Source organism: Thamnophis sirtalis, unplaced genomic scaffold, assembly GCF_051295495.1.
Source record: "Thamnophis sirtalis isolate CommonGarterSnake01/CBP01778 unplaced genomic scaffold, rThaSir2_p1.2 scaffold_1, whole genome shotgun sequence".
Lineage (NCBI taxonomy): Eukaryota > Metazoa > Chordata > Lepidosauria > Squamata > Natricidae > Thamnophis > Thamnophis sirtalis.
Window position 1 is genome coordinate 83,298,325 of NW_028261381.1, and position 10,033 is coordinate 83,308,357.

A 10,033-nucleotide genomic window follows, 5' to 3' on the forward strand; every position below is an offset into this window, starting at 1 on the left:
GTTGCACCTCTCAGTCCCCCAAAGTGCCATTTGCTGCACAATATCTTGATTCAGCAAATAGAAATGAAGATGGAAGTTTAGTTCAAAATGTCTCCAAATATCCAGAAATGAATCAAAAGCACAAAATAAAATAAGTTTCTCCAACTGGGTATGTTCAGGAAATGTTTGACTATGACATACATCATTCATTTTTACTATAGGCAGAGTATTTTGATGTAGTTGTAGTCCATCAAATCTGATGTTTTATCCTGGTATTATTCCTGCCTTCATCTTACATCATGAATACAAAAATCAGAATTTTAATTTTTCAGCTAGCCATGATTCCTTTTGCACATTTTAACCATATGTTCATTCCAGCAAACATGTTTTTTTTAAAACAAGGTCCTGGATTTCTTCCTCTATCTACATTTGTTAGCAATCCAAGTGTCCTATTCTGGTTTTAATTGCTTTGCAATACAGAATTCAGATTAGCACCAGCAATTCTTTTTCTCAATGCCTTACAGACAAATGAATAGTACAAATTGTTTAATATTGAAGACTTCTAAAAAGGAACTGAAGAATCAATTCTTCTTTCCAGTCTATAAATCACACCATTAGTCTCATTTTCTTCGATTCTAAAAGTAGCTCTACAGGGATAGGACAAGCATCACTATTGGATTATTTTAATCTCCAAAATGGTCCTTTCCTAACCTGTCAATTCTAAGGATTATGATCTAACATATCTGGAGAAAGTTAAATAATTTTGGGAACCAGGCAGTGGTGGGATTCAATTTTTTTTACTACTGGTTCTGTGGGAGTGGCAGGGGAAGGATACGGTAAAATCTCCATTCCCTCCTCACTCCAGGGGAAGGATACTGCAAAATACCCATTTCCTCCGGATCATCTGGGACTCGGTAGGGAGAGAATAGATGGGGACAGGGCAAGTCAGAGGTGGCATTTACCAGTCCTCCAAACTACTCAAAATTTCTGCTACCAGTTCTCCAGAACTGGTCGGAACCTGCTGAATACCACCTCTGGAACCAGAAGGAAATGCTTCCATACCACCTTGTTTTATTCTCTCCAATTCAAACCCAGTGTGAAAATAATCTGATATCATTCTTCAAAGCCAATGACACTACATCTACCAAGGCGAGCCTGGAATTGGGTTGAGAGTTTTCGCCAATAGAAAAGATTGCCCTAAAGCTCTGCAGAACTGTAGTTTCAGATACACAGCAGTTCAATAATAAGGCGATCTGGGCCCTGGACCTCTGCTAACCTCCTGAGAATGGGAAGGGAGAGAATTGATTCCAACTTCTACAATTACTTTATGTGTACTTTATCTATCGACTTGGATCCTAATGAACAGTCACTGCTGCACTTTTCTGCGACCCACTAAAGGAAATCAAAATGGGAATCCAATATGGAAGAACTCCTTATTAATGTCATCTACAGACTATCTCCAAACATTACTATTCTTGTTCAGTTGTGCTCCAATATACAAAGTATCCAAAATACTTCAGTAATATGAAAGTCTGAAAACAGAATTATCCATTATAGTTGCTTGTTTTTAGGAGGTTGCTCCTTAGAGCATATACGGCAAACACTTGGATATTATCCATATACTCCAACCATGACATTCAATTTCCCCCACAATCACTAAGTGAATTCTGCTTTTTCATTACATTATGGAAGCAGGAAGTTTTTCCCTCTCTAGATGCCTTCTTTCTCCACCAGATCATAGACATGTGGTGCAATCCTTTCAGAAGAAAGGTTAAATTAGTGTAATCAGTGTAATCATATTAGTCTCTCCAGCAACCTCAGCCAAAGTCTGGTAGGGTGGGGGGAAAGGACAGGAGGAGGATGATACAATGACCTCCACCCAGACTAGTCTTTCAAAGTTGAAGAAAGTGAGTGTTTAGCCTGGAAAAGAAAAGTTGGGGTGGGGGCAAGAAGCCTGGAAATATTCTTCCTATATCTGAACATAGAGTTAAATTTGGGAGATCTCTTCCACAAGAAGAGGTGATGGTCTCTAAGGACTTTGCCAGATATCTTTTTGAAGACTACTCTATAGCCCAAGACTACAGAGCAAGCAGAGATACTCCCGCTCTATGTACGGATGACATACAAGTGAACTTGGGCAACCGGGTTGATTCACGAAATCACAGCCCGGTTAACATGGGAGACGCGGTGCGAAAACCGCCGACGATTCTGCAGCCATAGGAAGCGGCCAGGCAGAGCTACGAGGTCGAAGCGCCACCTATCCACCGAGATGGGACACCGCAAGTCCATTGGCTGGAAAAGTGGCGGGGGGGGGGGTAGAGAAAGCGAGAGAGATGCAGTCCCTGCCGTCGTATCTCAAAGTTGCATCAACGTCTCCCCCAAAGGAAAGAGATGAGCGGGAAAGCGTTTCAGCAACTCCAAACGAGCCACACACACACACACCCCGCAAAAGCCAAGCATCGTCCCAACGACGCCGTGCGACCACGAGACGAGAGACGACCGAAACCTTTCCTCTCTCTCTAACTCCGCCGGCGATTCTCTCCATACACCTAAGAACCCCATTGTCCTTCCCGGCTCCCGGCCAGGCGCCCCCCTCTCCTCATCTTCCCGCCCTTCTCCTCACTTTCTACCCCTCTCTCACATACGCACGCGCGCAAACGCACCCTTTCCTTACCTAGGCGGCTCTTGCCCCGCGGCTGAGAGAAAGGCAGACGCGGGTTCCAAGCTGCGGAAGCAGCTCGCTGGACGACGCCTCCCTCGCTCCTTAAAACCGCTTCCCTGGCCAGATGCGGATTCCCCCCCCCCTCTCCGGTCTCTCCCGCCTCTCGCTTTTGGTGGAGAAGCTAGAGGGGGGAAGGGAGCGAGGAGACAGAGAAATATGCAAAGACAGGAAACGGAGACGGCGGGGGCCAGTGCGGGAGATTAATGGGAATCAGCTACCCCTCCACTAGCTGCCAACAAAGAAACCTGCGCTCTGGGGCGAGTTGGCTTCTGCGGCCGCCTGACCAGACCAGCCGGCTGCAGCCAAGGCTGTGGAGTACGGCGCGGGCCGGGCTGCTCAGGGGGGAGGGAGCCATTGACATCTCCAGGCCGCCGCCACCCTCTCCCCCCTCCCTTTAATCTCCCCCCCCCCAAAGTGGGACGGACCGCTCACTCCCCTTCTCCCGAGTCGCGTTCGAGCGCCTTTCCTTTGCGCGCACCTCCTCCAGCAGTGGTCACAACTGCTACACAGAAGCAACTTTCCGTCCGCTTCGAAGGAAAGCTGCATCATCCTGGTTTTATAAAAAAGCTGCAGAAGTCTTGGGCGACCCCATCCCACCCCCACTCTTAATTAATTCCCTGACGAGCAGCATCTGGTTCCGATAAGGTGGGGGGGGGTTGCCTTTTTGTAAAAAGGCGCGGAGGTCTTATGAATGAAAACCAGAAGTGTTTGCGTGGGATGGGTCTCGGGGCAGCTTTGAAGGTTCCTTTTCTGCTTCAAAGTATCCGCAGTTGGAGGAGGGTGCTACTCCCCACGATCTCGCATGGGTTTCTGTGGATTCTATTTTCTGAGCACCCACGCCCACCCCGACCAACTTTTAACCATTATTGAATTGCCAGATTTACTGGATTTTGCCTTGAACGAAATCATGGTTTGGTAATGGACTGATACAGTGAATTCACTCATAATTGAAAATAAGTGGTTTACATACCACAATGTCTGATCTGAGCCAAAGAACAAGGAGAAAAATGAAAACCACCCGTAACCATACTATGGTATGTCTTGGCCATGCTTTAAAATAGTCGAGACAAAGGGCACAATAATACAAAGCAAAAAAAAAATGTTTTCTGTTTCTTTAGAGCTAAGGCCTACCCAATATTTTTTTAAAACATGCAGGCATCCTCAATCAGCACAATACTGCTACATAAAGATACATGTAGCTGCCAGCTATACTACTAGTGGCCTTGATGGCCTTTCACAGAGATGAACACATTTTGTATAGCTATTTTAGGACAATATTTATTAGGACAACTCAAAAACATTTTTTTCAGCATCATGGAAACTTTTGAGATTCCCAGATCTCTTCAGCATGTCAGTAAGGAGACAAATGGAAAGTGATAAAAGCTTGACCAGAAGTCATGCAAGTCATAAATTAGGTTGGGGCACATCTGACTCTCCAAAAGTTACTAGATTCTTCTCTTTATAATGGCTTGGATTTCTGGGAATAGCAGCTCAATAGTATCTACAGACTCACAGTTTCCACCACCATCAATATATTTGGATGATTAGTCTCTAGACCAATGTTCTCGACCTCAATAACTCTTTAAGATTGTGGACTTCAGTTCCCAGAATTCTGGAAGTTGAAGTCCATACTCTTTAAGAGTTCCTAAGGCTGAGAAACACTGCTCTAGACAGGCTATGGGAAACACCTGCAGATATTTTACATTCATTTCTCTACCGGGTGCTTGATAGTTTTATTTCCTACTTATGATTTCAGGAAAAATAAGCCAGCAAGCAATGGCAGATTCGTCATGAGAGAAAATCTACAGTTACTTGAAACTCTAATCATTATTTGATGAAATACACCAATCCCTTGGTAGGTGAAAAACAAAGGATAATTATACTGTTGTTATACATTAATAAAGTTTGAGTTAATTTTAGATGTATGCCAAGTTTTTTTTTAAAAAGGAAAAACTGCATTGGGCAGTTTTAGTCAATAGCAGTATAGCAGTAGACTTATATACCGCTTCATAGGCCTTTCAGGCCTCTCTAAGCGGTTTACAGAGAGTCAGCATATTGCCCCCAACAATCTGGGTCCTCATTTTACCCACCTCGGAAGGATGGAAGGCTGAGTCAACCCTGAGCCGGTGAGATTTGAACCGCTGACCTGCTGATCTAGCAGTAGCCTGCAGTGCTGCATTTTAACCACTGCGCCACCTTGGTCAGCACCTATGGAGATGAATCATCAGAAAAGTACACTGTAGTTTCACAGGTCATTCTGTTAATAAACAATTTTCTTCTTCTACCATAGAATCATATAGATGGTAGCTAAAGTAATATCCTTTAGGTCAGACAAAAATCAAAAGCGACTGTGAAAATTTAGTCATATTTTATTGCAATTTCAGATTATCCTGGCAATCATTTTTAAAATTTGAAGCAAATTAACATGCTGACACATTAGAGTAACTAAAAAAAAGCAAAAGCCTTAATACACATGATCAAAGTTTAATAGTAATGAAGTATATCTGCCAAAAATGGGGCAGAACAAGAAACAAAAACAAATGGGATATTGGACACCAATGGGGGGAAGGGGAACTTAGCTATAACAGCTATTGAACTATGGGATATACACTCTTTAAGGATTTCTAGGAGTTGAAGTCCAGAATTAAAGATTGCTAAAGTTGGTCTAAGGTCTCTTCCAATTACTGTCTGTCATTTCAAAATCATGGATAATAAAGCTTAACAAAGTTTACACCTATCCCATCTTTGAGGGAGACGGGCAGTTCAGAAATGTGAAATATAAATAAATAAAATCCTGAGGCTGCCCTTGGATGCTGTTGGAAAAGAAGAAAATCATCTCACATTGTTTGAATTCATGCAACCAAATGCAGACAACTGGATGCTTTCCACATAGTATTTATATTCACTTCGAAATATCCTGCCTGCCTTGGCTTCTAAAGCAACTGTATCCATTTCGGATTTAAAAGCCAACAATGATTAATGATATATCATTTATCTCATAATAGACTTGCTTTTATTTCTTAGCAAGAACAGCTGGAGCTCAGAAGCATTCCCAACATGCATGACTTGGCTAGACAGGTGACAGCATGTAGTTGACTTTGACTGGTCTCAGAAGCTACGCAGACTTGGTCCTAGTTAGTACTTGGCTGGGACTCCCCTGGGAATTCTAGGATTAAAAACTAGATTAGATCAGACAATGGAAGAAAAAGCGAAAGTAGTCAAAAGCAAATGACATTTGTAATATTGTGATGAAAACTGAATAAGTAAATTTGTCAGGATCGGCTCAGTCATATTTACCTTTCACACTAGCAGATTACTATATGACCTTGTTATGCTCCAAAGCTAAAAAGGTAGGGCTCAAAATCGTATTTAGAGGAGAACTTACAAAGAAACATCAAAACTTATATACAAAAACCTTTATGACAAGATTATTAGGAATGACTTCGGGGCTGCCATAAAATAGATGGAACCACATCATAAACGTAGGTAGGTCTTTATTATTATTTAGCTGTGATATGCATTAATATCTCTCTAAGTGAACATATATGGAAAGTACCAGGCTGGGCATGGCAGACCTGTAGGAACACTTCAGATGTACAAACAAAAGCAGTATATTTTAAAAATGAAAAGGCTAGGTTGCAAGAAAAATCTCTTAGGTTGTTGAAAAATAGAAGTCACAATTTTTTCAGAAATAAAATTCCAGTACTGAAGGTACTCAGGTATTTTCATTATAAGGAATATTACATCTTTGTAACTAATATCAGGTGCTCTAATTCAAATTCTATTTCAGCAACCATTTAAATATGGTCGTCTTGCATTTGGAAAATTACCATCATGGTTGATCATATTTCTCCTTTCTCTCAAGCGAGACAGGAAATGGCTGTTTATTATAGGATAACTCTCTGGCAAACAGCTGCTTGCTGTTTAACGAAGCAATTCAGACATGATGATAATACAGTATAAACAGAAATTGGGACATATTCTATACTTCTGAAATATTAGGAGACTGAAATACAAATTAGACCCCGGGTGATCCAATTGTCATAGATTTAACCCAGTAGGGGAGGGGACCAGGGGTGAAATTCAGCAGGTTATGACAGGTTCTAGAGAACCCGTAGCAGAAATTTTGAGTAGTTTGGAGAACCGGCAAATACTACCCACAGAACCAGTAGTAAAAAAAATTGAATTTCACCACTGGGGGACGACGATCCAGTAACAATAACAATACATGTTCCCCATTTCTGTTTCCATCAATCTACTATAGTAGGGCTGTCACTCAAGGCCTGGGGGCTAGATCTGGCCCGCAGGGTGCTTAGAGCTGGCCGGTGGGGCTGCCTTGGAAACAGAGAAGAATCAGCCCGCAGTGCCTTTGCCAGTGAAAACGGAGCTCGCAGCCCTCCCGAGCTTCGTTTTCACTGGCAGAGGGTTGCAAGTGGCGGTGGCAGCCAAAAATGGAGTTCAGGAGCCTATTTTCACTTGCAGAGCTCAGGCCACTACAGGCACCCTCATGAATGACATCACGCTGGCCATGCACACCCTTGCCACACCTACCCCCCCCCCCAAGGTCAAACACAACCTTGATGCGGCCCTCAATGAAATTGAGTTTGACACCCTTGCCCTAGAGGGTTGACTCCAATATAAAAGGGAAGTTTCAATCTGTCTCACATGCAAAAAGGGTTCCTTTAGGCTTTGAGAAGGATCGGTATCTGATAAGTTAATCCAAAGTGGTGAAAGGGCAAAGCTGCAACTCAGAATGAACTAGAAAAAGGAAAGGGGAAACTGAGCAGCAGCCTGAAGGGGAAGCAAGAGAGAGGTGCAATACAACATCCAGATGCCAGAGTCGCCAGGAGTGATCTACGACCGATTCTTCACAGTGAAACTAGCTGGGAGTCTTTATCATAAAATGCTATCTCCTGCAAAATGTAACCCTGGACAATATTTATTGCCCCAATCTATCATTAGCATAAATCAATTATTGTACTTTTATGTAATAATTATAAATTTGTTACAAGTGAAGCCACTTCGAAAATGAATCAAGGTTAAATTGTGCAATACACATTTACCAGAAGACCCTGAATTCATTCTTCATTCCTCTGCAGAATTCCAAATTATCCAGCCACACAAGAGATATAAATACTGCCTTATTAGTTAAGTCTGCAATTTTTTTCACCAGCCATTCTCCAGGCACAGTTTGCAAACTACAGTTCACGTAACATACTAAGCCCCAATTAAACAAATCACATTATGCCTAAGTGTACCTGCCCTAGAGAAGTGCATGATTACAACTGTAAGTCACAGAATTCCCTTTGTACTTGGTTCACACAGCATTTGAATTCAGCTGCTATTTGTGAACCATGGTGTATAGTTTAGGGCAGGGCTGTCAAACCCCCAGCCCATGGGCCGGATGTGTCACATGCTGCCATGCCCATGCCCAGTTTAGCAAAGAAGGTGTGTGTGTGAATACTGATACGTCACATGATGCCACCATGATGACATGAGTTTGATATCCCTGGTTTAGGGTGAAGAATTAAAATATTCCCTTAAAATTAATCCTCTTTCACTGAATAAAATATAAAAGTACTATGGTGGCTTGAGCAGGCTTAAAAACGTTTTTCTTCTTCACCCATCATCTTCATGTTCTTTTTTTTTCTTTTCACCTGATCATGATGTTTGATGCGTCCACTTGCTCTCTCCTCTGGGATCAGAGAATCATCTAAAATGGGAGTCTGTTCTTCCAGGTTTAGACTTTGTGATTAGAAACTGAACAACTGAAACTTCTGCATCATGTAGGGAGCCTATGCACCTAAGCAGAGAACCAATGAAAATTTTCGAAGTATATGCATTGTATCATGCTACAATGTGCTTACACTTAATCATAGCACAATTATGACTTTGGAGATTCTTTATCATTCTGGTCAGGGTGGCCCAAAAGTGCTTTTCCAAAAGGCAGCTGGACTTTGTTTTTTTTTTCCTTGAAAATGTTTTGCTTCTCATCCAGGAAGTTTCTTCAATTCAAAGCACATTATGCCCTTTCAAAATGATTTTGCCTTCTCTGAGTGAGACCACCTTAAATCATCCTTAACTGTACCAGTATTAAAGAAGCATTTCTGCATAACCCAAGAACAATCTCAAGACATATGCTAGGTTTTCTGTTCTGACCCCCCTCCGGTACGGTGAGTCACACCGACACAAGATTACTGCTAGAAAATTTATTCACAGTAAATTAACACACCGACAAGATTTTGGCAGCAACCCAGACTTCCACAGATAAGAAATACGTATATTATAAGTATAACAGTTGAGACCTGCAAACAGCCTCCTCCCAAAGTCTCTTCTTATATGCTCTCTTTGGAGGAGCCTAATCACAACCACCTGGCCCCAATTATCTTCTTTATCTCCGTAGTTGCTGTTCGCACTTATCTGTCCGTCTTTGCCTGGCATCCGGGACCAACTCCCTTAGCTCCTCCCCACTGCTCCAGGGCCTGACGTCAGGGACCAACTCCCTTTGGCTTTCACCGCTGCTCCATGCCTGAGGCACCTCCTGGTGGCCAACCAGCCTCTCTGGTCCCTGCTCGGAGTCTGAACCCTGTCCAGAGTCCTCTACATCTTCCAGAGCCGACTCATAGGGTCCCTCACTATCGGAGTCTGTTTGCAGCTCCTGCTGGGCCACAACAGTTTCTAACTTTTAAAGGAAGTTAAGTTATTGGGAAAAGAGGCAGCAAAGACAGGAGGGGAATTGGACAAGAGAACAGAGTATTTAAATTATGTGGTGGTGAAAGGCTGAGTCTCAGGTGCAAACCCAGGAAATTAGACTAATTATGTGATTTGTTTAGATAAGTTGTTCTTCCTTTCCTCTCCCCTCTTACATATTTAATATTCTATATGGTAGTTTTAAATGAGTTTTTTTTGGAGATTTTCTTTTAAGCAGTATTTCTACGCCTCATGTGGTGTCCTCTATGTAGTAGCCTGATTCTGCTTCTTAATTGCTAAGGAGTCTGATCACCTGTATCTGCTTTAGAGAGAATAATTGATTTGGGTGGCAAAATAATGGCTTCTCAATCCAACAAACAGCCTCATATGCTCAAATAACAGCTTTCAGAGCAGAGGTTGTAAGGGCATCTGCTGTTATAGCAAGCAATGACAAAGATGCCAAAGTATAAATAACTTAAATGTTAATAATGTAGATTGTTGCATATGGATGCAAGTCTTTCAATGGTGGGGCAGAAATGTTACTAACAGTCCAAAGAGCCTGTTAGCTTACTAATTAAAACTATTTAAACAAAGAGTTACCAGGCATAGATAGTCCTCAACATATGACCACAACTGAGCCCA

The 10,033-nt window shown here is 42.3% G+C and overlaps 1 protein-coding gene across 1 annotated transcript in view; it reads right to left on the reverse strand.

Moving 5' to 3' along the window:
* Positions 1-2,758, reverse strand: part of DENND2B (DENN domain containing 2B) — a 148,537-nt gene extending 145,779 nt beyond the window's left edge. The window contains exon 1 of the mRNA XM_087717721.1: positions 2,654-2,758. The gene's annotated coding sequence lies outside the window, so the exon portion shown is untranslated. The remainder of the gene's footprint in view (positions 1-2,653) is intronic.
* Between the last annotated feature and the right edge of the window lie 7,275 nt (positions 2,759-10,033).